Source organism: Mauremys reevesii, linkage group 12 (assembly GCF_016161935.1).
Source record: "Mauremys reevesii isolate NIE-2019 linkage group 12, ASM1616193v1, whole genome shotgun sequence".
NCBI classification, from domain to species: Eukaryota; Metazoa; Chordata; order Testudines; family Geoemydidae; genus Mauremys; species Mauremys reevesii.
Genome location: NC_052634.1, coordinates 27,273,267 through 27,298,653, shown reverse-complemented (window position 1 = coordinate 27,298,653; position 25,387 = coordinate 27,273,267). Strand labels below are relative to the sequence as shown.

Sequence of the window (25,387 nt, the reverse complement as noted above, 5' to 3'; positions counted from 1 at the left end):
ACGTTCTTTTCGCTCTCTCTCTCTCTCGCTGGTTATTTTTTTCACTCGCTCTTTTTCCTCGCTCCTTCCAAGCCAAGTGTGTTCTCCTCGCACACAGATTTTGACAGGTTTTCCTCCTGATCAGCAAGTGGATTAAGCATGTCTTCAGTGGGTGGTTGGCATGGCAGGGAGCAGGCTGGCTGGGTGTCTTTGTGGCCGTCTGGTGGCCATGCATAGGCATGGTCCTGCCCTCCTCTGGCCCTGCCCTCAGTTGCTCTGTGGCTTTTAAGCCTTCACTTGGAGCTGTCAGCACCAGCCACCTCTGCTCTAGGTGCCCAGAGGAGGAGAGGTGTTGCTGGGTCACTTTTACAGATGCCCCTTCCCTGCTACTGCCCTTGCTCAGCTGGGCAGAGGAGCTTCCATCCCCAATCCCTGCCTGTCACTGCCCAGCAGCCCTCTGGCACCATTCCTGAGGGTCACCCTGCCTCACTCTCTCCCTGCCGTGTTGGGAAAGACAGCTCCCATCTCTCCTTGTTAAAGGTCAGGTGGGCCAACAGCCCATTCTATGTTTTCCTACTGCAGAGCCCAAACTCAGAGACTCACCTTGGGTGCAGGCACTGCTGTGCTCCCAGAAAACAAGCCACCCCTGCACAAAGAGGGATGACAAGGCCTGCCAAAGCCTGGGATTGAACCAGGGACCTTTAGATCTTCAGTCTAACACTCTCCCAACTGAGCTACTTTGGCAGCTGCATTGAAGTATTTTGGCCTGTTGCTTCTCTGTCCGGGATGTTTTTGTCAGCAGTTGCACACAAAAAGGACAGGAAAACAAACGGCTGCTCCACACCCCCACCGGAGGAACCCGACGCCCTTAGCTGTGGGGAGTAAGAAGTGGCTGTTGGCTGACAGGGCATGTCCCCGAGGAGCTGGAACAGCAGCTGCCGCCTCCCCCTCGGCTCCAGGCTGTGGGAAATGCTCATTGCCTGGCTGCATGGGCGGCTGCTGCTCCGTGCTCTGGAGAGCGTCTGTATTGCTCTGTCAACCCCCCGTCTTCACTGAGCCAGTCTGGTAAGGTCCCAAGTGCCCCCTCCGGCCTGGCAGCTGAGAGTCTGTGCAGACATCAGCCCCCCTGCCAGCCCCACAGGCAGCAGCGGCGCCAGCCCCCCAGCACCACAGGGGCACTCGATGCACTTCCTGTGGGGAAATGGCTCCTTGGCATCCAGCTGCTAGAGTGAGAGCCAGGAGAGAGCAGTGTCTGGCTCACCGTGGGGGAGAGAAGAGACCTGGTGAGTGCGGATCTCCCTCAGCCTCCCCCGCAAGGCTGGTCAGTTGTATTGTCACTGTGATAGTCGGTGCTTCCCTTCAGGGTCCGCCCTAGAGGGGTCTGGGACAAATCCCCCCTTTCCTCCCCAGGCCCTGCCCCCACTCCACCCCTTCCCCCAAGCCCCCACCCCTGTCCCATCTCTTCCCGCCCTGCACCTTCCTGCCCCATTCCTCTCCCTCCCCACCTCTTCCTGTCTCTACTCCTCCCCTCCCCACCCAGCACCTCCACCCCACTGAACAGCTGATCACTGGCAAGTGGAAGTCACTGAAGGGGTAGTGGATGTGCTTGTCAGCAAGGCCTGTAGTGGGGGGGGGGGGAGCTGGCTGCCAGTGGGCGCTGAGCACCTATTTTTTCTCTGTTGGTTGTGCTGACTTGGTTACTTTCACACTCTAGAGAGGAGCAGAACCAGGGCTATGGCTGATCTATGAGGTGAGTGGCAGAGGCTTCAGGCACTGAGAGTTTTGCCTGACCCTCAGGGACACAGTGTGAGGGGTGTCCCAGGGATCTCTATGAAAGGAGCAGAACAGGATTTCCTTGGGGTGGGAGAGAATTGAGAGTGTCTCAGGGGTTGTACAGAGGTGTTGCCCAGGTGAGAGACTGGCTAAAACACAGGCCTCGCTGTGGCGAGATTCAAATGTGCGCTGGGGAACCCTATTGGATTTCAACTCCAACGCCTTAACCACTCGGCCATCACAACTGTGAACATAAAATTGCCCCAATGCCAGAGAAACTGGTAAATAATCACAATGGCCAGGCTTGAAGTCATCTGAACTACAGAATTCCCATGCAAACCTGGCTCCCAAAGCACAGGGGATTTGGGGTTCGTTCTCTTTGTAGCCATGTGCAGTAGCTCATGCGCCAATACGTCTGTTAGTCTATAAGGTGCCACAGGAGTCTTTGCTGCTTTTACAGATCCAGACTAACATGGCCCCTCTGATACTCCTAGTGACACTCTCCAATGGATCCCCATCCTCCACTCACCGTGAGGTAGGTAGGAGCGGATCATTATTATTCCTACTTGAAAGAGGAGAAGCTAAGGCTGAGAAAGGAGAATTGACTTGTCTTAGGTCACACAGCCAGCCAGTGGCAGAGTTGGGAGTAGGATCCAAGAGCCCTGATTTTGAAACTAACCATCGGATCTTGAATTTCAGACATTGAATGACCTGAATAAGGTGCTCTCACATGAGCTCCAGACCAACAACAGTGCACAGGAATTATTCAGCAAGTATTTGAGGATAACTGCAAGGTTAGAGAGAATCATGAACTGCTCAGAGACCATTAATGCAGAGAAGCAGCAAAATTTGTCAAACATAGAAGTGGTTCTGACTTATTTACTTGGTCTTAAAAGAGAACAACAAGGACCTGAGTCTCCTCCCTGTCAACAACCCCCTGCTCAGCCAATCAGGATAGAAACTGAGGACGGGAGGCTGAGGGTTCTCGCCCAAAGGATGGCCCAGGTTACCGGTGGGGATCACTGCCCGAGCACTATTTCAGCCCCACATTTTTGGGTGGACCTCCCACAGTGGGAGCTGCAGAGCACTCCCCATAACACACACACACACACACACACACACACACACACACACACACACACACACACACACACACACACACACACACACACACACACACACACACACACACACACACACACACACACACACACACACACACAGCTCCTGGTGTTGGGAGGCCAACAGTTCAGATGACAAAACACTCAAGAGACAAAGAGAAACGAGAGAGCGATGGATAGAGGAAAAGGTGAAACAAAAATGACAAACCCTAATGTCCCCAGTGATTTTAAGAGACAAAATCCCAGGTGCGGAATAAAATTCTGCCTCCTTAAGCTCGTGTTTTCCATGCCTAGAATTCAACTGTCACCAGATGGATCAGACTGAACAGGTTTCAAACCTCGAGGAGGCTCTTACCTTCTAAACAGGGATGGCTGTTTTCTAGTAAAATCAGGAAAAGGGGAGGAGAAAACTCGAAAGAGGTTCCTCCTGGAGCTCACGTACGTGAACCTGAACACTCTCTCAGTCCTGAGAGACCTGGAGAAGGAGACTTGCTGAAGCAAAGCCACAGGGGTCTCTGAGGTTTCCCTGGCCCCTCGCCCCCGTCCTGCCTGGCTGATGTCAGCATCTCTCTGTGAGGTCACCACCTCCCCACCACCTTTGACCAATAGTCTGAGGTCCTGCAAAAAGCCTTTGTGATGTCACTGCCACACCCCTCCCTTGCTGTGCTAATGTCCTGCCCCTGGCCAGGCACTTTGGAGGTTTGAGCTACTCCCTGTGGATCACCCCACTCAAGGAGCGTTCGTTCTAGGAAGCAAGCCGGCTAGAGAGGTAAATATCAGACGCTGCTCCCAGTGCTACACTCCGTTTTTCAGAAATTAGTCGACTTTATGGTCAGAAGAGACCATTAGAGCAGCTAATTTGACCCCCTGCATATCACAGGCCTCCTGTATGACACAATAGATACTTTTTGAGCAAACACATTCCAGAAAGGCATCTAGTCTTTATTGAATGACATCAGGAGATGGAGAATCCACCACTTTCCTTGGTAGCTTGTTCCTGTGGTGAATCATCCTCGCTGTTGAATATTTGTGCCTTAGTTGTAATATGAATTTGTCTCTTTTCACCGTCCAGCCATTGGGTCTTGTTATGCCTTTCTCTGCGAGATTCAAGAGCCCTTTCATACCCAATCTTTTCTCTCCATTAAGGCCCTTCAACACTTCAATGAAGTCACTTTTCATTCATGAAGGACCCCGCCGCCGAATTGCCGCGAAGACCCAGAGTGGAAGAATTTCCGGAGGCCCGGACCCCACGAGTTTTCCAGAGCTCCCGGAGTTAGTGAAGGACCCCACTCCAAGAGCCCCAAAAACTCTTGTTGGGGCCCCTGCGAGACCAGGGCAAGTGCCCCACTCCACCATCTGGGCAGCCCTGATGGGACCTGGAGCTACTGTTATTTCAGAGCTTGCCAAGAGACCTGCTGGATAAAAAGCAGATCCAGCATCCAGTGCTGTCTTGCTGAACGTGCCTCCTCTTGTCACCTTTTGGTCGATCTTTTTTGTTAATGGAGAAGCCCGACTCTGGCTAGCCATGCAAATGCTTGCAAAAAGCGGGTCTTTTGCTGACAAGTGTAGAAAAGAGGCATCGGATAAACATGGAAACAAGATCAAGGTCGCTGTAACTCATCTTGCATCTGCAGCTCTTGGAGCTACAAGGCACTAAGCACAATATTACCACGGCTGGTCATAGGAGAGTCTCTGTGTGGTGGGATCTGTGGGGTACAAACCCAAACAGTAGGACTGCTCTGTCCTCTTATCTCTCCAGCCTGGGCTGTATCTTACAATGCTGCACTAGTGACAAGCAGCAAAACCCCCTCCATGTGCTGTGATCACTCAGCCAACAACATGCAGCAATGCACCCAACTAAGTAGAATGAATGCTCTATAAGCCACTCCTCAATTATACATAGAGAGACACCAGCATATCTCCCCAGCCCTCAGCCTTGCACCTCAGAAATGTACCGTCTTACACTGCTCAAAACCTCTTAAAAAGTGCAAGCTCATTAATTAATTCGCCACTTTCTCAAAAAGAAAGTGAACATGCACCAGCCTTTTAAATCTGAGCAGCTTTCCCAAGCACTTTGGACAATTTCACAAGTCAGTGTAAAACATTAAAATAAGTTTATTAACTACAGAAATATAGATTGTAAGTGATTATAAGTGTTAGGCAGAGAGGTCAAAGTTGGTTACATAAGAAATGAAAATCGAATCTCAGTGTGACATTCTAGACCTTTGGGGGAGCGGCTGTAACCAACATATTCCTCATTTTCATATAATCGTGATCTTACATATAAAGCATGACTTGTAAGTTATCAGGGGAAAGGATATGATCTGCTGCAAGTCATTTCTCTACCCATCTATGTAGACCATTCATGCATATGACATTATGAGAATTGTGTAGTGTGGTTGTCACTAGGCTGTAAGTTGGGGGAATCAGCCAGATATTAGCTCCCCAGTGGCAACAGCAAGGAAAGTAACCAATGCCCGGACAGGGTGTCAAACAACCCATCAACAGCCATTGCCCAGCAAGGGAGCTACAACGCAATGACTCACCTGCACGAGGCCACACGAGGAATTGCTCAGCCTTGCTTGGAGAGACGCAGTGATGCTCACCTGACTCTGAAGGGGTGGGGGCAAAGCCAAGAGGAAGAAAGGACATGATAAAAGGAGAGACATTCACCAGGCTTTTCCTCTCTCCAGCTCCACCTACAGACATCACCACACCAAGCAACTGGCGCTGATCAAAGGGGAGAGCCCGGCTGAAATCTGAGCAGCTTTCCCAAGCACTTTGGACAATTTCACAAGTCAGTGTAAAACAAGCAACCAGGCAGCCTGTGGTGAGAAACATCTAAGTTTGTAAGGGCACTGAAAGGGTTAAGATCAGCTTAGAATGCGTTTTGCTTTTATTTCACAAAAACAGCGAGGAGTCCGGTGGCACCTTAAGGACTAACGGATTTATTTGGGCAAAAGCGTTCGTGGGTAAAAAGCCCACTTCTTCAGCTGCATTGGGTGAAAATTGCAAATACAGGCATAAATATTTTTGGAACATGACATGAAGGAAGTTACCCTACAAGGGGAGAACCAGTGTTGAAGGCCAATTCAGTCAGGGCGGATGTGGTTCACTGCCAATAATTGATGGGGAGGTGTCAATACCAAGAGAGGGAAAATTGCTTTTATAGTGAGCAAGTCACTCCCAGTCCCTATTCAAGCTCAAATTAATAGTGTTATGTTTGTAAATAAATTGTAACTCTGCAATTTCTCGTTGAAGTCTGTTTTTGAAGTTTTTTGAATGGCCACTTTTAAATGTTAATGAATGTGAATGTGTAAATATGTTCTTAATTATGCAAGTTCCATATAGTCTAGTGGTTATGAGTCCTGGTTTTCACCCAAACAGCCTGGGTTCAATTTCCAGTGAGGAAAAAGTGCACATCTTTTGCTCAGAGGGAAGAAAGGGATCCTGCCAACAGGGGAGTTGGACAGTGTTAGGAGAGGATCCCACAGTCCTTCACTCACTCCCTTCAACATACACACACTCCTTCATATCCTCCCCTCAACACACACCAGGGCTCCCTGCATCCAGGTCACTTCCCCACCTGGGCTGAGCTAAGACATCAGGAGCAGCTGCTCTCCTGCCCTCCCCTTACACAGCCTGCAGGGAAAGTGACCTGGGTGCAGGAAGCCCTGACATCGCTCCTTGCTCCCCTCTCCCAGCCCCCAGGGCTGCGTGGGGAGGGAGCAGCAGTCCAGTGGGGGGGCGAGCTGCAATGCCAGCTGATTTGTGAGTCTAGGTCAGGTTCCCCACTTGGGTGCAGGAGGATGCAGGGGTTAGGGGCAAATGGGGCATAGGGCAGGGGCTGGGGGCTCAGGAGGGGCAGGGGTTGGGGTGCGGGGGCAGACATTAGAATTGAAGGGGTGTAGGGATTAGGGGTGCAGGAGGGGGAGAAGGCATTTGGGGCAAAGGGGCACAGTGCAGGGGCTGGGGGCTCAGGAAGGGGCAGGTGTTGAGGTGCAGGGGGCAGGGTTTGGGGTGAAGGGGGTATGCACCATGCAGGGGTTCAGGGTGCAGGAGGGAGGTGCAGGGGGTATGAGTGAAGGGGGCACAGTCCTGGGCTTAGGGGCACATGAGGGAGGGGAAGGGGTTGGGGTGAAAGGGCACAGTGCAGGGCTTAGGGGCACAGGAGGGGGCAGGGGTTGGGAGGGGCTGGAGGGGGCAGAAGTTAGGAGCGAAGGGGGAGCAGGTATTTGGAGCGAAGGGGGCACAGTGCAGGGGCTGGGGGGAGGGAGGGGGAGGAGCCTGGGGAGCCCATGGGGGACAGAAGGAAGGGGGGGTGCCATGCCCATGGGAGCCAGGGGCACCAAAATGCAAGTTTGCCCAGGGTGCCATGTCCCCAAGGCCGGCCCTGCCCACATCCCATCCCGACACTCAGTAGGAAGGGAGGGAGCTCCAGCCAAGCTGCCAGTCATCATCTGTAGGAAGCCAGGAGTGAGATCTGCTGGGGACTGTCCTGAGCTCACAGAGTCTGTGTGGGGAATCCCAGCTGGTTCTCTCAGGCACTGACAGTTTCTGGGTTGATTTCATGTTTCCTCACCTGTCCAGGGACTTCTCAGGATCTCGCTTTCCTCTGAACCCTGAAGATCCAGGACCCACGGCTCTTCCCCTCCTTCCAGCTGGGAGATCACAGAGGGTTTGGAAACTGGAAACCCTGCTCAAGGGAAAGAAAACAAGGGAGGCAGGAGGGTACTTTGCCCACCTCTGGTATAGATGGTGACTAAACTTAAACCTCTGCGAACCAGGAAAGGAGAAGTTAATATAAACGCCCCCCCTCCAATGCAACCTTAACTTTGCCCCCAACCGTTAACCCTGCAGCTGGCAAGAACCACTGAGGATGGTTCTGTGTGGGCCGTGCAAAGGTTAACAAACTGCCACAGGGACTCAGGTGTTCAGCTCAATGGAGCAGTAACGGGATGAATTCTATGGTCTGTGGTATAAAGGACGTCAGAGTAGATGACCTAATAGTCACATCTGGCCTTCAAAGCCATGAACCTATAATCGATCTGAGAAAAGACTAAGAGAACGTGCCACTGTCTGTGCTGTGTTCACAGGTGGGAATCCCAGCATCTATCCGCATGCCTCCAGCTGTGTGCACGGGGCCAGCTGGAGCTGTGACTGGCTGACGGAGGGATGGGTTGCAGCAGCTGTGCCTGTGCTATGCAGAGAGGTGCATGTGAAACTTGGGGGCCAATTCTGCCTCAGTTCTGTGCTGAGTGTTGCAGGCTTTGTCAGCAAAGGTGGCCAAGGGCGTGTTCTTGCCATGGGGGTTGTCAGCACCCTGGGGGCGTATGTTCCAGTGATCTGTGGGGCTCAGTGAGGGGTAAGTGAAGCAGTGACTCCAAAGGAAAACTCAGGTTGAGGGCAAAGAGGTGGTAACACTGACAGTCTCAGCTGGTCTGTGTGCAGGAGGTTCAGTACCGGAGAGCAGGCCAGGGGGATGAAGCTTCTATTTGCTATGACGGAGACGAACCCGAATATTATCTTAGCACAGAGAAGTCGTGAGACTTTCTGCTGCACTGCTCTGTTCCCAGAGCGCTCTGTAACCGGGGAGGGGAGAGGGCTAGTGTGTGTCTCTCTGGCATGTTGGGGTGATGCTGAAACAGGGCAGAGCAGAGGTGGCATTGTGGGAGTGCCATGAACCTTAACTCTTCATTTCCCCTTCTAAGAAGGGAGGGGACGGGAATCCTTACCCAGCGAGGTCACATTCTCAGAGTTCTCCTGCATGACGTCTCTGTAGAGGGCTCTCTGAGCGGGGTCCAGCAGAGCCCACTCTTCCCTGGTGACATACACAGCCACCTCCTTGAAGGTCACCGGCCCCTGAAAGAGCAAGAGTCCAACACCTGCTGCCCCACTATTCATGGAGGAAAGGAACCAATCAAATGGAAGCTCTGAGACAGAGACAGTCAGCACAGTCCTATCCCCACACTGCTGAGAGGAGCCGGGGGGCACCACGGTGAGAGAACAAAGAGAGACCCCCTGTCTCTGCCAGCAGATCCATCACACGGCTACGAGCCAGAGGCTGATCCAGCCCCATGGCAGGAACCCAACACCCTCCCCACTGCCAGGAGCTGGAGGTGAGGGGCCAGGACATCTTCCCTACACCTCCCAGGTGGGAGCCCCCTTTCCATGTCACACCAGCCCCTGGCTCGCAGGCTGAGGGGTTAGGCACTGGAAGTCTGGTCAGTTTTCCCAGCCCCACCCAGGGGGTTGCTTTGTCTGTTTCCTGTTTCACAAATTAGGGAATTTTCTCCCCCAACACCCAAGCCTTTGTTCTGAGGATCTAGGCCCCCGTTAAACAAGTCCCAGCAGGTTTGTCACACTCTGTCCCCTCCCTCTCCTCACCCAGCATATTCCCTGCCCCCCCCAGACCTAACTCCCCAGAAGTTGCCACCTCTTCAGTGTTTACTGCCCCTCTCCCTCCAGCAGGAACCCACCAGCCGCCCCCGAATAATCCGACCTGAGCTGGCCCCACTGCAGCCAGAGAAGCCCCCGCCCGGCCCGGAGGGGTTAATGTCGGGCTCCCCCCCCCCAGACCCCGCTGGGGAAGCAGCAGCTGCTCCGCTCCCAGCTCCCGATGGAGGCAGCAGCGTCTGGTCTCTCCGGAGCTGTCGGGGGCTGATGCTCCCGGTTCTGTGCGCTCCCGGCTCCTGCCTCCCGCCCCGCCGCCCCAGCCCCTTCCCGGGCCCTGCAACCCCCCGGGCCCTGCACCCGGGCCCCGCGGGGGTGGAGCTGCTACACCAGCCCCGCCCCGCTTTTCCCCTGGGGAGACCCCGCCCCTCTCCTGCCCCCTCCGGGCTGAGGCGGGTCCCGCTTCCCCGCGGGTCCCAACCCCCCTGCGAGGGGCCCGGGGGCGGGGCCATGGCCGGGCGCGGGGCGGGGACACGCGTGGGGCGGACACGCTCCTGCCGGGCGGGGTCGGGGCCGGGGCCGGGGCTGTTCGGGGCCGGTTATTACGGGGGGGTCACGAGCCCCCCCGGCTCTGCCGCTCCTCGGGAACAGGCGGGGGGGGGGTCTGAGAGGCACCGGCTGGGAGAGGGGGCGGGGCCGGGGGGAAGGATGAGTGGTGGCGGGGCTCGCACGGAGCATGCGCAGTACCAGCTGCTGACCCCTCCCTTCCCTGGGCTGGGGAGGGCGGAAGCGCCCCCGGGGCAGGCTGGGAGATGTAGTTCCTCACGCTCCCTGGACAGGAAGTGACGTCGGCGAGGGAGGCGGAGCCGGACTGCGAACTCGCGCGGGGCTGTTGGCGCCTCTCCCGGAGCCGGAGAAGAGTTTTGTGTCTCCCGGCTCCGGGCATGCGCAGATGGGGGGCGGGGCGGAGCGTGATCAGCTGCTGGGTGAGCGCCGCGCGTTGCTCCAGTGTGAGCCGGGAGCCCGGGCGGGGCGGGGGGTCTGTGCCGGGGGCCCATTACCCCCCCCAGGGGGCGGGGCGGGGGCCGGGGCCGGGCGGTGACTGGGGTCCCGGGGGGTTGGGAAAGGGGCGGGGGAAGTGTCGGTGCAGCCCGGACATGGCGGGGAGCCGGTGACCCCGAGGAGCGGGGAGAGAAAGGGGGCTGAGACCCCTCGGATTTACTGCTCCCCGTGGGGACCCCCCCCGCCCTGCCCCTTTCTCCCTAGAGCCACGAGCAGCCCCAGGGTGACCCCCTCCCCAACCCCTGAGAAGTTCCCTGTCCCCCGATTGTGCCCCATTTTCTCTCCCCTTCGCCAGTGGCCAGTTCAGAGCTCGGGTTTGGGGGTTTTCCCCCCATTTCCCCTGCAGGGATTTGTCCTTGTGCGGGTGGGAAATGGTTCCCCCGAGCGATTCCTGAGCTGGGCAGAGGGTGAATGGGCAGAGGCTGGGGGGCCTGAGACAGGGACACCTCGGGGCTGGGCTGGGGGGGGCCTCTCTCTGCTGGCAACGGGGCCTGGGAAGGGCCAGGAAGGGGGGGAGGAGCAAGCGTCCCCCATGGAGACGGCCCAGCCCAGCCCCAGGTTTCCCAGTCCAGCTACTTCCCCTCCCCCCCCCGCCCAACCCAGCAGCCCCCCCCCCCCGCCCCAGTTACATTCCCAGACCCCACAGCCAGTGACTTTCTGAGTCACAGCCAGCGACCTTCTGACTCCAGCCCCACTCCTCTCCCCGGTCAAAGCCACAGGGACCCAGGGCTCCCTCCTGGTCATGGGAATGTGAGGCAAGAAGAATCCATCCCATTCTGTTGTTGATTCAATATCACTGTATAATCCCCTCAAATTTCCCCTCTTTTCTCTTAAATGGTTGAATGGTGACATAAAATTGCCCCAGATGTTAATGTTTGTCCCTTATATTGGCAAATATTTAGTTTGTGCCCCATTTTCTCCTCTGTTCTGAAATACTGATATCGAATTCTCAAAAATCTTCCTGCTTTTCTCTCCAGGTGTGTGACTGAGATCAGGGCTCTTATCGTACTGAGCGTGGCCCTGTTCTGCCAGGTGCTGCAGAGACCCCAACTGAGATCTGGGCTCTGATCTGCCAGGCACTGCAGAGACCCCAACTGAGATCTGGGCCCTGTTCTGCCAGGCGCTGCAGAGACCCCAGCTGAGATCAGACCCCACTGTTGTGCCAGGTAAAACTGAGACCTGGACCGAGATCACGGCCCCCCCTTGTGTCAGGCAGTGCACGACTGCGACTCAAAAGCTGCACCCATTGTGCTGGGCACTTCAGAGACCTCAACTGAGATCTGTGTCCCCATTGGGCCTCGCACTGCACTGATCCCAACCCAAATCATGTTGTACCACTGTACTGGGCACTGCACAGACCCTGACAGAGCTCCTGGCCCCACATTTTGCCAGGTGCTGCAGGGACCCCAAACAAAATCCGGGATCCTGTAATGCCGGGAGTTGCAGAGCCCCCGACTGAGATCAGGCCCCCTGTTGGTCAGGGCTCTGCACAGACACTGACCAAGGTCAGGGTCCCCATTGTGACAGGTGCTGCACAGACACCCAGGGTATCTCTACCCTGCCATTAACTCTCCCCCCCCCCCCCCCCCAGCTGGCCCATGGCAGCTGCCTCAGGCTCACAGGGCTCAGGGGAAGGGGCTGGTTAATTGCCGGGTAGATGTCTGGGCTCAGGCTGGGGCCAGGCTGTAGGACCCTGCGAGGTGGGAGGGTGCCAGACCTTGGGCTGCAGCCCCAGCCGGAACATCGACACCACCATTAAACAGCCCCACAGCCTGAGCCGTGTGAGCCCAAGTCAGCGGGCACGGGCCAGCCGCCAGTGTCTGACTGCAGTGTAGACGTGCCCACAGGGACAGAGAGGCCTTGCCACAAAAAGCTCAAAGGCTAAATAGGCCAATGGTGGGAGGCGACTCTCCATTTTACAGATGGGGAAACTGAAGCTCCAAGAGCTGAAGTAATTTGCTGAAGTTTGCATAGAGAATTTGGGGCAGAACTGGGAACTGAACCCAACTTGTTTGAATTCTTGCCTCTCCCCTTAACCCTAAGCCCAGCGTGTGTGTGTACAGCTTGTTTTGGGCTGTGTCTGCCTTGCATTGGCTTCCGAGGGAGGCTGTGGCATTTCCTTCACTGGAGGTTTCTAAGACCAGGTTAGAGATACACCAGTCTGGGAATGTCTAGGGATACTTGGTCCTGCCTCAGCACAGGGGGCTGGAGTAGACGCCTTCTCAAGATCCCTTCCAGGCCTACACTGAAATATTTCTGTTTTGTGCTGTGCCCTGTTCTATTCTGAGCTGTTTTGCATGGTGCCATTTGTGACTGCACCATGTTGTGTTGCATAGTTTTATGGTGCATTTGTTTTGCCTCAGTGTGTTTGGTGCCTGTGTTGTGCTGGTTTGAGTTGAGCTCTTTTCATTGTGTAATTTGGTCCTAGGGTGTATTAGTGAGCATTGTGTTGTTTTCTTTTCCTTTGTATTGTCATTTTATGCTGTGGTTTTTTTTTTTTCCTGAATTGCCTGACATGTTGTGGGTTTTACTCAGTACTTTGTGTTTTATACGTATCTATTTCATAGCATCAGAGACATGTAGGGCTGGGCAGGAGCTCAAGATGTCATCAAGTCCAGCTCTCTCTGCGGGGGCAGGACCAAGTCTATGTAGATTCCTCTGACAGAGCTTTGTCCTACCTGCTTGTCACGGAGTTCCCGGGCGATGCTCTGGAACTGCTCCCCACGAAGCCAGTCAGGACTTTGGGGAGCCTCCTCTCCCTTGGAGCAGACTGTCTTCAGGGTAAGAAGCTCCCACGGCTTCACCTCCTGGGTCTCTCCTTGGAGCATTCAACATATGCCCCTCTGTGTGCTTCCCACAGCGAGCCCGCCCAGGTGGGGTCCTGGGGAAGCCACAGGGTCCTGCCCCCCCACTTCGCAGTCAGACGTGACTCTTAGCCAGCCAGTAACACAGAGGTTTATTCGATGACAGGAACACGGTCTAAAACTGAGCTTGTAGATACAGAGAATTGGACCCCTCAGCCGGGTCCATTCTGGCTCGCTGGGCCCCAGGTCTGCCCTCACTCCTCGTCCCCAGCCAGCTCCCAAACTGAAACCCCCTCCAGCCCCTCCTCCTCTGGGCTTTGTCTCTTTGCCGGGCCAGGAGGTCACCTGATCTCTCTGTTCACCTTTAGCTATCCCCTTGCGGGGGGAAGGGCCCCAGCCATTTGTTGCTAGGATACAAAGTGTCGGCCATTTATGCACACTGGAGACTTAAGTAATGCCTAGGGGAAACTGAGGCACCCACACAGTATTCAGAGGAAACATTCAGAAGAGCCCCACTTCGTCACACTGCTCTTAAAAACTTCCAGGGAAAGAGACTCCACAGCCCCTCTTGTAAGACCATTCCAGAGCTGAGCAAGGACTGTCCCTCTCTGTCTGTGCAGCGCCCAGCGCAACGCAGGTGCTGATCTCAGTCAGGGTCTCTGCCGTGCGCAGCACGATGGGCCCTGAGCTCCAGCAGTGTCTGTGCAACGCAAGGCACAGCTTATAGACTCACAGACTTTAAGGCCAGAAGTACTAACCCTTCCCTGTGTCTACTGGCAATACCTCGCCTGATGCATCCTAGGACGGCATTAGCCTATTTCACGGCCACACCACACTGGCAGCTCATAATTATCCTGTGATCAACCAATGCACTTAGGTCTTTCTCCGCCATCACTTCCAACTGATAAGTCCCCCGCTCATTGCAAAATTTCTTGTCAATAGTCCCTAAGTGCATAATTTTGCAATATTAATTTTCATCCCATTTCTATTACTCCAGCTTTCAAGGTCATGCAGTTCTTCTGGTATGATTTTCTTGCCCTCCACATTGGCAATCCCTCCCAGCTTTGTGCCCGACTCCCACTTTTTGTGCCACTAATAAAAATGTTGAATAAGATTGGTCCCAAGACTGATCTCTGAGGAACTCCACTAGTAACCTCCCTCCAGCCTGACAATTCACCGTTCAGTATGACCCCCTTGTAGACTCCCCTTTAACCAATTCTTTATTAACCTTTAAGCTCTCATATTAATCCCCATCTTCTCCAATTTAACAACTAGTTTCCCATGTGGAACTGTATCAGATGCCTGTATCAAATGCCAGGTTTCTCTGGCACCATCTACCGTTTGTAACACCATGTTTTATTTATTTATAGTGCTGAAGGCTGGAAGGAACTGTTAGCAATGGCTGAGATTGGCCATGCGGAGGTTGGGGAGAGGATGGCAGACAGTGGGGAGGTGGGGAAGGGGATGGGATGTTGGAGGTGTATCTGGGATTTTGTTTTGTAGGAGTCCATGTCTCTGCTCCCTGTGGCCGTGGTGCCTTCCGTACCAAAGCAGCACGTCAGCAGAGCAGACGCACACACCATAGCTCCATCTGGAACACGCAGCATTCGCTGCCACACAGGCTGGGCGATTTTTCACGGGCCCAGCTTGATATGCCTGGCTTGGGTGGGTTCAGTTGGACGGGAGTCTGGGGGTCTGATAGTTTGGGATGTTCCTTTTTGCATAGTCAGTTCTTTCCCTTTATTGTTTTACCCCCACCTATGCCCGATGCCGTTCCCTTCTTAACTTGTCTTGGTTATTTCAGTTCCAGTTTGTAAATGGGATCTAAGAATTGCAAAGCAGAATGAAAGATAAACAAACAGAACCATTTGAATTTTGGCACCTAGCTGGTAGAATGATACCTCGTGAAGGTCGGCTGTAATGACCTGGTTACCTACAGCATTTTCTGGTGGGGCGGATAAAGCAATGTCACAGAGCCAAAAGCACTTTTGAGGGCCAAAGGGCTAAACGCATGAGAACTGAACTGACACCTAATTTCCATTTCTTAATGCCTAAAATTTTGACACTCACTCTCACCATCTTTTTTTTAAAGCGATGCACAGCACACAGACAAGTTAATTCATGAAAGCTCACCCATTATTGACTGCTTTGTGTTGCATGAGCATCTGATTAAGCACCTAATTAAAACTGTACCACTGTAAGTGGAAATGCATCAACCCAGCTTAGCTCCAAGGTGTTTAAATGTGAAGGAAAAGTTTCTAAATTAAATACATGGCAGGGTGTTTAATGGGGGAAAATACATTGAAGTGCCTCTACCCAGTCCTGTTGGACAAATCGGCTCCCAGTCCCACATCAGCTGTGCCCTCTCCCAGCCTAACCGATTTCTACTGCAATTCTTCACCCCCCTCGTCAAGGCAGGGGGTTGGCGCTGCAGCCCCTAAGGTACCTGTGTTAATCACTGTCTCACACTGGGGCTATTTAGATTTCAGGGAGCGTGTCAGAGTGTCACCTTCTGATCATGCTACTGCCCTCAGCAGAGCTCCCAGACAGGAGCTACATCATGAGGGGGTTACGGTACTAAGAGTGAAATACATCACAGGGAGGGTGTAATTATCCTGAAATGGAGCATTACAGTCCAGGAAGTGATGGAATTCAAGTACTTCATTACTTAAAATGATGCTTGAAAGGATTGGATTGTTATGAATAACTTGCAGTCAATGTTGATTTCACTGTACGCACACAGATGAAAAACTATTTCTGTAGGTAATATACAGAAATGCTTCTGGAGAAAGTCCAGTTTGATTTAAGGATATTTACACTGTATATTTTGCATGTGACATTGACAATTTCTCTTTGAATAGTTCTATGATTTGGTTTTTGGAATCGCAACAGTTACTGTTATTAAATAATTGTTGTCTGACGACCCCCATAACTTCCCACAGCTCTGAACATTGAAATTGTAAACATTGAAAAAAGGGCTTAAAAATAAATATCACTATCAATTGAAATTAACAGAAAGAAATAGACAAAATGTATTTTGTCAAACCCACTTAACAGCAATTGCAATATGCTAGGGGATGGAAATTCACAGCTAAGGCACCAACCTTAATTCTGCCCTGTAGTGACACCAGGCAATTGCCGTAGGGCTACGAATTAGGCATTTCAGGGTATAGAGTTCCAGATTAGATTATACTGATTTGTAAAGACACGTGAAATCTTTCCCTCAGAATATCACCTTCACTAGGTTTTTTTTTTCATTGGTGATTCCCAGAAGTCAATAGATAAATAGCATTCTATCAGTTATGAAGTGGCCATTTCATATTTCTGGGGAGTGTCTGTAATTTTGCACTAGGGGCCAGGTCCTTGGAGAGACAGAACCTTGGTTCCATTTTATCTTGTCCATGCTCAGCAGCTTCTGGAATTTGGTTCAAAGTATTTACATGTTTCCCTGGCCTGTTCTTAAAAGTGCTGCTTTAGAAAGTGGGGAGGGGCAGGAACTCACTGCAGGATCAGTAGCTGAGTCCCTTAGATATTTATAGCTCATGGGAAGGAGGACGGGGATTGGTGGGTGTCTGGGGATTTAATAATAAACACACAAATATCATTGTTCTTAGTGGATTTTCAACTTCTAATTCCCATAACCCACTAATTATCCCTAGCTGCCCCCGGCAGTCTGGGGAGGGAGAACTAGTAAACTCCTGGGGCCAGTGTGGAACCGAAGGCACAAGGATCTTTTTGTGGCCGGCTCATTGTCACCCAGAGTAAAATTAACTTCCCTGGATAAATCCCTAGTTGCTGGGCTCTGCAGAGGGGTGGGGAGGTGAATTCCATTCCCCATTCTTGAGCATGGACCCCCCCTCCCAATCCTCACTCCAATCACAGACAGTACCCCACCTTCCCCTGCAGTGACGGACCCACTTGATGCTGCCAGAGCCATCTGCCATGGGACCTATGGGGACAGAGGCCCAGCTCCAAAACTGCTACCCCTGCCCACGGCCCCCAAGCTGTGCTGGAGTTGCCCTTTCCAGTCTGCAGATGGGTCTAGCTGTACCCAGCCCATGCACCCACCACACACAAACGTCCTCACAACACACATCCCAGGCTGGGAAAGGACCATCTGGGGCTGGCTGCAGTCTCCCTTTGCTGCTGTGAGAGGAATGGGGTGGTCCCTCATATAGGACACAAACATACCTGGAGCAGAAGGGAAATGTTGTTTCTTCCAGGGGCTTGAAAATGTTTGATTTAGAGTCCTGAGCTCTGTCTTCCTGTTAGTCTCCTTCTGCCACTTTCAGATCTCTTGGAGAGACAAGGTGGGTGAGGTCATTTCTTTTAGATCCAATTAAAATCCCTCCCTTTGATAACTTGGGACCAACATGGCTACAACAACTCTTCCATTTGTACCCGCTTCCCCTCTTATCTCCCCCTGAGCTGAGACTGTCCCATGTGATGGGAGAATAAGGGTTCAGTCCTGTCACTGGATTGGGTCATGCCAGCACTGACGGGAGTGAAAGCCTGTGTGCGTTAATGACAGCAGCAGCTCTGGGACTCGACGCATAGGGAGAAGAGATGGGAATGAGCAGGTTATGTTTGTGCCGGGTGTGAGTTACTCGTGTGGGAATTCTGGGCCACTGCGTACGCACAGAATTCACGTCCAGTGCAGAATTTCTTTTTTTTTTTTTGCATGAAGAAAATAAATTCTGCCTGAGAAGTGCTGCTGTTCTGTCTTTCACCCACCCTGTCGCACCAGAACAGGCAGCAGCCAGCTGGGTTCATCTTGGTGGGAAATTGTTACCCGGAGCTAGACCCCAAATGGGAAGAGAGTTAGTGGGTGCAGCTTGGGAGAGTCCTGAGACACGGCTGCCGCTGGGGGTGGGGACAGGGTGGTCATTATCGACTCGCAAGAGGGTGTGGAAAGGGCAGAGGAGGAGCCAGTGTCCCCTGTGGAGACTGCCCAGCCCCAGGTTATCCAGTCCCAGGCGCTTCTTCCCCCACCGTACCCCAAACCTCTTCACCCCTCCAACCATCAGTTGCCAGGCTTCCCTCGCTGCTCCCCCTTCCTGACTGGCAGAGACCCTCTGAGCCAGTCGTGTGTCAGGGCTCAACCCTCTGGCTGAGGCCTCAGGGCACTTTCTCCCCCTCTCGGGGCACCATGCCACAGGGGCCCCACAAATCTACATTGCTCAGGCCTTGGCTTCAGCCCTGGTGGTGGGGCTCAGGGCCCTGGACTTCAGCCCCATGCGCTGGGTCTTCAGCTTTCTGCCCTGGGCCTCAGCGAGTCCAATGCCGGCCTTGCTTGGCAGCCCCCCTGAAACCTGCTAGTGTCCCCTGAGCGGGCCCAGGACCCCTGATTGAGAACCACCGCCTTACCCCTGGGCTTACATTGCAGTGTAGACGTACCCTGAGAGGGCATCTATACTGTGATAAAATCCCTGTGGCCCGGCTGGCCTGGATGATCTGATTTGGGCTCCTGGGGCTCAGACTGGAGCGCAGGCTTCGAGACCCTCACCCCTCGTGGGGTCTCGGAGGCCACACTGTAATTTTATAACCCTGCAGCACAAGCCCCACAAGCCTGAATCAACTGACCCAGGGTTTGAGAATAGTGACTTGGGTGTGTTAATGGCAGTGTAGACATAATGCCAGGCTATGTCCACACTGTGATGAAACACCCACGGCAGCCCCGTACCAGTGCAGGCTCCCAGGCTAGGGCCGTGGGGTGGTAAATTTGCAGTGTAGACATCTCAGCTCAAGCTCAGCCCTCAAGTTAGGGAGGGAGTTTAGCAAGCAAACAAGGTAAAATGGCAGTGGAGTATTAGCCTGGACTCAACGGCATTTCTCCATTGGTCTGTCTGCTTTGGGGCAGGGACAATAACACGTCCTGCTGCATTTGTTATTTCAAAGGGCGGTTTAGGATTTTCATTCTCACACACGGTGCACGAAGCAGGACTCAACCCTCGGTGCAAACTAAATGAGCCGCTCACAGATTCTGGCAGCCACAATGAGCCCTTTGGTGTGAGAGCCCAGACCTGCCCCTGTCCCAGAGGGAGGGGGGTTTATCTGTGTTGGGCTGGACCACTGACCTATCAGCTCTTAACTCTCAGACTTTCAGTAATTCTGTTATCAGTATAATTTAAACAGCCATACTGGGCTGGACCAAAAGCCCATTTAGTTCTCTGACAGTAGCCAATACCAGGTGCCCCAAGAGGTACTCAACAAGGCACCACTGGGAGTTGGACCCAGGATCTCCTGTTTACAAGGCAGGTGCTTTAGCCAGCTAAGCCGTGGTGCCTGCTTGTGGCTAAAACTCAGTGTCTGGCCACACCTGACTCCCTGCCATCCCCACCAGGGCCTGACAAGCTTTGCTCGTGTTTGGATTCTGCAAAGCAGAGGAGCAGGTGAGGTTTTCCTTGCAAGCTCTGTGTGTGTGAGAATCTTTGGCCAGGTCTGCACTACAAAGTTATTTCAGCATCATTATATTGCTCAGGTATGTGAAAAACACACACAATTCCCTCAGTCAGCAGCTTTTGGCTGGTGCACACACTGCAATGCCATGTCTGGTGACAAAACTGCCCTGTTTTGGTGACAAAATAAAACCACCTCAATGGGAGGCCTAGAGCTTTTTGCAGAAAACTTAAAGTGACAAATTGTCAGTGTAAATGCTGCTGGTCATTATATCACCATAACTGGCCTCCACCAGTATCCCACAATGCCTGCTGTGAACTCACCTGCCCTGCATTTCTGCTACAGAGGCTGGGCCCCTCCCCTTTCATAGCTCCAGAAAGTTCTGACAGCTGAGCTGCTATCTACACCGGGATTAGGTTGATAGAACTGCATTGCCAGCCTAAGTAATGTAATTACACCAACCTAATTTCATAGTGTAGACCTGTCCAAAGAATCACACACACACCTGGGGAGCAAAACTTCACCTGCTCCTCTGCTTTACAGAAGCCAAACACGAGCAACACTTGTCAGGGCCCAGTGGGGATTAGCAGAGAGTCAGGTGTGGGCAAACACGCTGCTTTAAGTAACAGCAGGTTCCATGGCTTGGCTGGTTACATCACCTGCTTTGTAAACAAGATCCTGGGTTCAACTCCCAGTGGTACCTTGGGGAGTGGCTTTTGGGGCACCTGGTATTGGCTACTGTCAGAAGACAAGATTCAGAGCTAGATGGACCTATGGTTTAAATTACACTCGCAGGCACTGATAAAGGGTTACTGAAAGTTTGGGTGATAGGTCAGTGGTCCAGTACCCTCAAGGTGGTTTTAGCTGGAAACACACTGGGAGGACAAAGACTGAACTGAACTGATTCAGAAATCAGAAGAGAATAATAACAATAATACTTTCAAACCAAAATCCCCAAACAGATTAGTATTGGTTTTTCAGTTTGGGAAATTTTGTTTTCTCAGTCAGAGCTTGCCAAGGGAAGCAGGGAGAAAATGTTTGAGTTGCCTCCTTCAGAACAGCTTGGCCTAGACACTAGCTCTGGTTCACTGCTCTGGCCTTGCTCGGGTTGAGGGTATTTTAATAATTTGGGCAGGTCCCAGGGTGTTTGGAGGAGATGATGAGGATGTTCCCTTTTGAGATAAAAATTAAGAAATACAGGGCTAGAGAATTTTTCTTTTTTTAAGAAATCTGGGATTTAGACATTTTATTTAAAGCAAGAGAGTTCTGAGTTTCTGAGAAGGTTTTTGTTTGCAAGAAGCAACATTGTACTAAAGGGGAACATGGTTGTCTACAAAGGAGGAGTAATGACTAAACGCATCCAATGAGGATGGGATTTGAACCCATGTGTGCAGAGCACAATGGAGTAGCAGTCCATCGCCTTAATCACTCGGCCACCTCATCTGACTTGTTAAGAAAAAGACAGGAGGAAAAATCTAAGGCCAGCAGAGCTAGGGACACTAAGGAGTTTTTAAATACTAAGCAGAAGCAGGGGCTGAATGAGCTCCCCCCTCACATCTAGTGAGGAGCTGGGGGAAAGACTTCAGGAACAGACCGTGTTTGCACAGACACACCTACTCTGCCTAGGTATGCAGCATGATGGGGCCGCTTTCCCAAAATGACCAGTTTTGGCTGGTGGTGGGTTACAAATCACTTTAGGATTGAGTGGAATGAAATGTTATTATCCTTCCTGCATGAGTGAAGGGCAGCAGAACATACCTAGTCTGTCCTGATGGAGGGGTAGGTGGGTGGGTGAGGAATAGCTTTTATTGGACTTCATAGAAGTGATTGAGAACATCACCCTAAACCAGGGGTCCCCAAACATTTCACTCTGTGCCCTCTTAGCCATGGCTGTGGCCCCTCGGAAGCTGCAGTCAAGAACCGGGGCTGGGAGTGGGGCCATTGCTTGCTGGGGAGAGGGGTGCAGACAGGGGTAAGGGGGTCGAGGCCGAGCTGGGAGCCAGAGGCCCAGGCTGAGGGTAGGGTGGGGTTGGGGAAGAGCTGGGGCAGAGTGGGGCTGAGCGCTGCTCCCTCCATGGGGGCTGGCTCAGGCCCTGAGGTGCCCCCATGAATGTTCCTCTGTGTCCCCCTAGGAGTCATGCCCCACATTTTGGGAACCACTGAACCCTACTCACTAATCAGGAGCTAGTGATGCCAAAGCCCAGGGAAAGGGAGAACAAGTGCGGGGCCCCCAGCACTGGAGCCATGTGCAGGGGCTGCAGGAGAGGGGCAATGGCTGGTGGCCCAGGGAGTTAAGGGCAAAGGGGGCACAGGAGGGGCAGGAGTTAGGGGTGAAGGAGGTGCAAGGGTTGGGAGTGCAGGAGCTAGCGGTAAAGGGGGAGTGGGGATCGTCCAGGGGCAATGGGGAAGCGCCAAAGTACAAGCTTTGCCCAGGGCACCATTTCCCCTAATGCTGGTCTGAGCAAACAATTGGAAATGACCCTTCAGTGAGACCAGAACCATAGTGTAGAAAAGCCCCTTTGTTAACTGGCTGTGGCTGAGGGCTTAGGGAGATGGGTTAAAAAACAATGGGTGTCTTTCTGTGGAGGTTTGATTCTTGCCTGCTAGGCAAGGCTGGTGTGTGGTGTTTCCATGGCTGTACTTTCAGTGTCTGATCTGCCACAGGGAGCCAAGTCTAGACATATTCAGAGGCTCTATGCCAGGGTTTCTCAAACTTCCTTTCACTGCAACCCCTTTTTGCAAAAAAAAAAAAACCTACATGACCCTAGAAAGACACACCAAGCCCCTCAACACTGAGCACAGGCAGAGGAGGCAAAGCCTGAGCCCTGCCCCAGTTAGGGGAGGGCAAAACCAGAGCTTGAGGGATTCAGCCCCAGGCACCAACAAGTCTAATGGCAGCCCTGGCGACCCCATTAAAACAGGGTTATGACCCACTTTGGGGTCCTGACTCACAGTTTGAGAACCACTGCTCTATGCTGAGGGGAGAGAGTTTTCCTGGGGGTGTAGTTAATCCACTTCCCAAGAGGTGGCAGCTATGTCAGTGGGAGAAGCTATATCGGTGGGTGTGCAAGCTGTGGTGTTTGCCACATTTAAGAAGTTTAATCAAACCCCATTTTTAAAACCACCTGTGGTCTGGGAATGGCAAAGGACTTCAATGAAGCAGGATCTGTCCTTCAAAGTGCTGGACATCATGATTCCATAGTCCTGTTGTCATGGGGATATTGCTCAGTGTTAGAGTGCTTGACTGCAGTTTAAGTAGTCCTCAGTTCAAACCTCCGTGTTCTCTTATAACCCTCTTTCCTTTTTTTAAAAAAAAGGAAAACATTTTCATTTCCATTCTCCATTATGTTCAGGGGCTCCTCTATACAGGAGTGCTTGATATCAATGTAAACACTCAACATTTCACTGTCCAAATGCATAAAAACCTAGCAAAGCTGTCCATCAGCTGAAATCAGTTTCAATCCTCAAAGTGTCAATTTATGTTTTCATCAGTTAAACAAAGGTATCATACGAATGTACATTTGCAGATCCCTCTTCTCCAGGAGCTATGTTGTGCAGAAGAACAAGAACCACATCCAGCTGCAGTTCAGGAGTCTGATGACCAAAGAGCCACAAAGTGTTCTGAGGGCTGGAGAAAAATGCTTTTTAGTGAGCTATTGAACGATCTCAACCTGTTTAGCTTATCAAAAGAAGATTGAAAGGTGACTTCATTGAAGTGTTGAAGGGCCTTAATGGAGACAAAAGATTGGGTATTAAAGGGCTTTTTAGTCTAGCAGAGAAAGGCACAACAAGACCCAATGGCTGGAAGAGACAAATTCATAATAGAAATGACACAAATATTCAACAGCGAAGATGATTCACCACAGGAACAAGCTACCAAGGAAAGTGTTGGATTAGCCATCTCCTGATGTCATTTAATGAAGACTAGATGCCTTTCTGGAATGTGTTTGCCCCAAAAGTAGCTCTGGTGTCATACAGGAGGCCTGTGATATGCAGGGGGTCAGATTAGATTCTCTAATGGTCTCTTCTGGCCATAAAGTCGACTAATTTCTGAAAAACTGAGTGTAGCATTGGGAACTGTGTCCGATGTTTTCCTGTCTAGCCGGCTTGCTTCCTAGAACGAACGCTCCTTGAGTGGGGTGATCCACAGGGAGTAGCTCAAACCTCCAAAGTGCCTGGGCAGGGGCAGGACATTAGCACAGCAAGGGAGGGGTGTGGCAGTGACATCACAAAGGCTTTTTGCAGGACCTCAGACTATTGGTCAAAGGTGGTGGGGAGGTGGTGACCTCACAGAGAGATGCTGACATCAGCCAGGCAGGACAGGGGCAAGGGGCCAGGGAAACCTCAGAGACCCCTGTGGCTTTGCTTCAGCAAGTCTCCTTCTCCAGGTCTCTCTTTGAGGACTGAGAGAGTATTCGGGTTCACGTACGTGAGTGCCAGGAGGAACCTTTTTCGAGTTTTCTCCTTCCCTTTTCCTGATTTTACTAGAAAACAGCCGTCCCTGTTTAGAAGGTAAGAGCCTCCTCGAGGTTTGAAACCTGTTCTGTCTGATACATCTGGTGACCATTGAATTCTAGGCATGGAAAACACGAGCTTAAGGAGGCAGAATTTTATTGCGCACCTGGGATTTTGTCCCTTAGAATCACTGGGGTCATTAGGGTTTGTCCTTTTGGTTTCACCTTTTCCTCCATCCATCCCTCCCTCCTTTCTCTTTGTCTCTTGCTTCTTTTGTCCTTTCTCCTGTTCCCCTCCCAACACCAGGAGGGGTGTGTGTATGTGTCTCAGGGGAATGCTCTGCAGCTCCCACTGTGGGAGGTCCACCCGAAAATGTGGGGCTGAAACAGTGCTCGGGCAGTGATCCCCACCGGTGACCTGGGCCATCCTTTGGGCGAGAACCCTCAGCCTCCCGTCCTCAGTCTCTACCCTGATTGGCTGAGCAGGGGGTTATTGACAGGGAGGAGACTCAGGTCCTTGTTGTTCTCTTTTAAGCCCAAGGAAATAAGTCAGAACCAGTCATATGTTTGATGAATTTTGCTGCTCCTCTGCATTAATTGTCTCTGAGCAGTTCATGATTCTCTCTAACATTGCAGTTCTCCTCAAATACTTGCTGAATATTTATTGTGCACTGTTGTTGGTCTGGAGCTCATCTGAGAGCACTTTATTCAGGTCATTCAGTGTCTGAAATTCAAGATCCGATGGTGAGTTTGAAAATCAGGGCTCTTGGGTCCTATTCCCAACTCTGCCACTGACTGGCTGTGTGACCTAAGACAAGTCAATTCTCCTTTCTCAGCCTTAGCTTCTTCCTCTTTCAAGTAGGGATAATAATGATCCGCTCCTACCTACCTCACGGTGGGTGGGGATCAATTGGAGAGTGTCACTAGGAGTAGTGCATAATATGCGGTGTCCTATCACATTTACTCAGAGCAGATTATGACATAATAGAATAGCTGAAATAGTCTATTTGATTTGTATTTTTTTATTTTGAAATTGTTAAGAGCAGCAACTACTTAGCTCAGACTGAAGCATCTTATCTAATGTTTGAGATCTCAGTGTCTCCTCTTTGTGTGCGACGAGACAATTTAACACACTGTGACAAACAGGAGATGCTTTTGTTTTGCAACAAAATATTTTTGCAAAGAACTTTCATCTCACTTGTTTTGATTTCGAGAAACAAACTGGTTTAGTCTGAAGGGGATTTTCTGACAGAAATGGTTTCAATGAAATTTCCCCACCATCTCGATTCCTGGGCTCTATCCCTTTCTCTGGGTTTTTTTTTTGTCCATTAGAACAGGAGTCAGGACTGTTGGCTTCTCTTTCTGGCTCTGCCACCAGCTTGCTGTGTAGGCCCTTGGGAAG

At 52.0% G+C, this 25,387-nt stretch overlaps 2 non-coding genes across 2 annotated transcripts; both read right to left on the bottom strand.

Annotated features, from left to right (window-relative positions):
- Positions 1-650: 650 nt before the first annotated feature.
- TRNAF-GAA lies at positions 651-723 on the bottom strand. The gene has a single exon. It is a non-coding gene; the product is annotated as a tRNA-Phe (tRNA).
- A 20,169-nt stretch (positions 724-20,892) lies between these two features.
- TRNAS-GCU lies at positions 20,893-20,974 on the bottom strand. Its single transcript has one exon. It is a non-coding gene; the product is annotated as a tRNA-Ser (tRNA).
- Between the last annotated feature and the right edge of the window lie 4,413 nt (positions 20,975-25,387).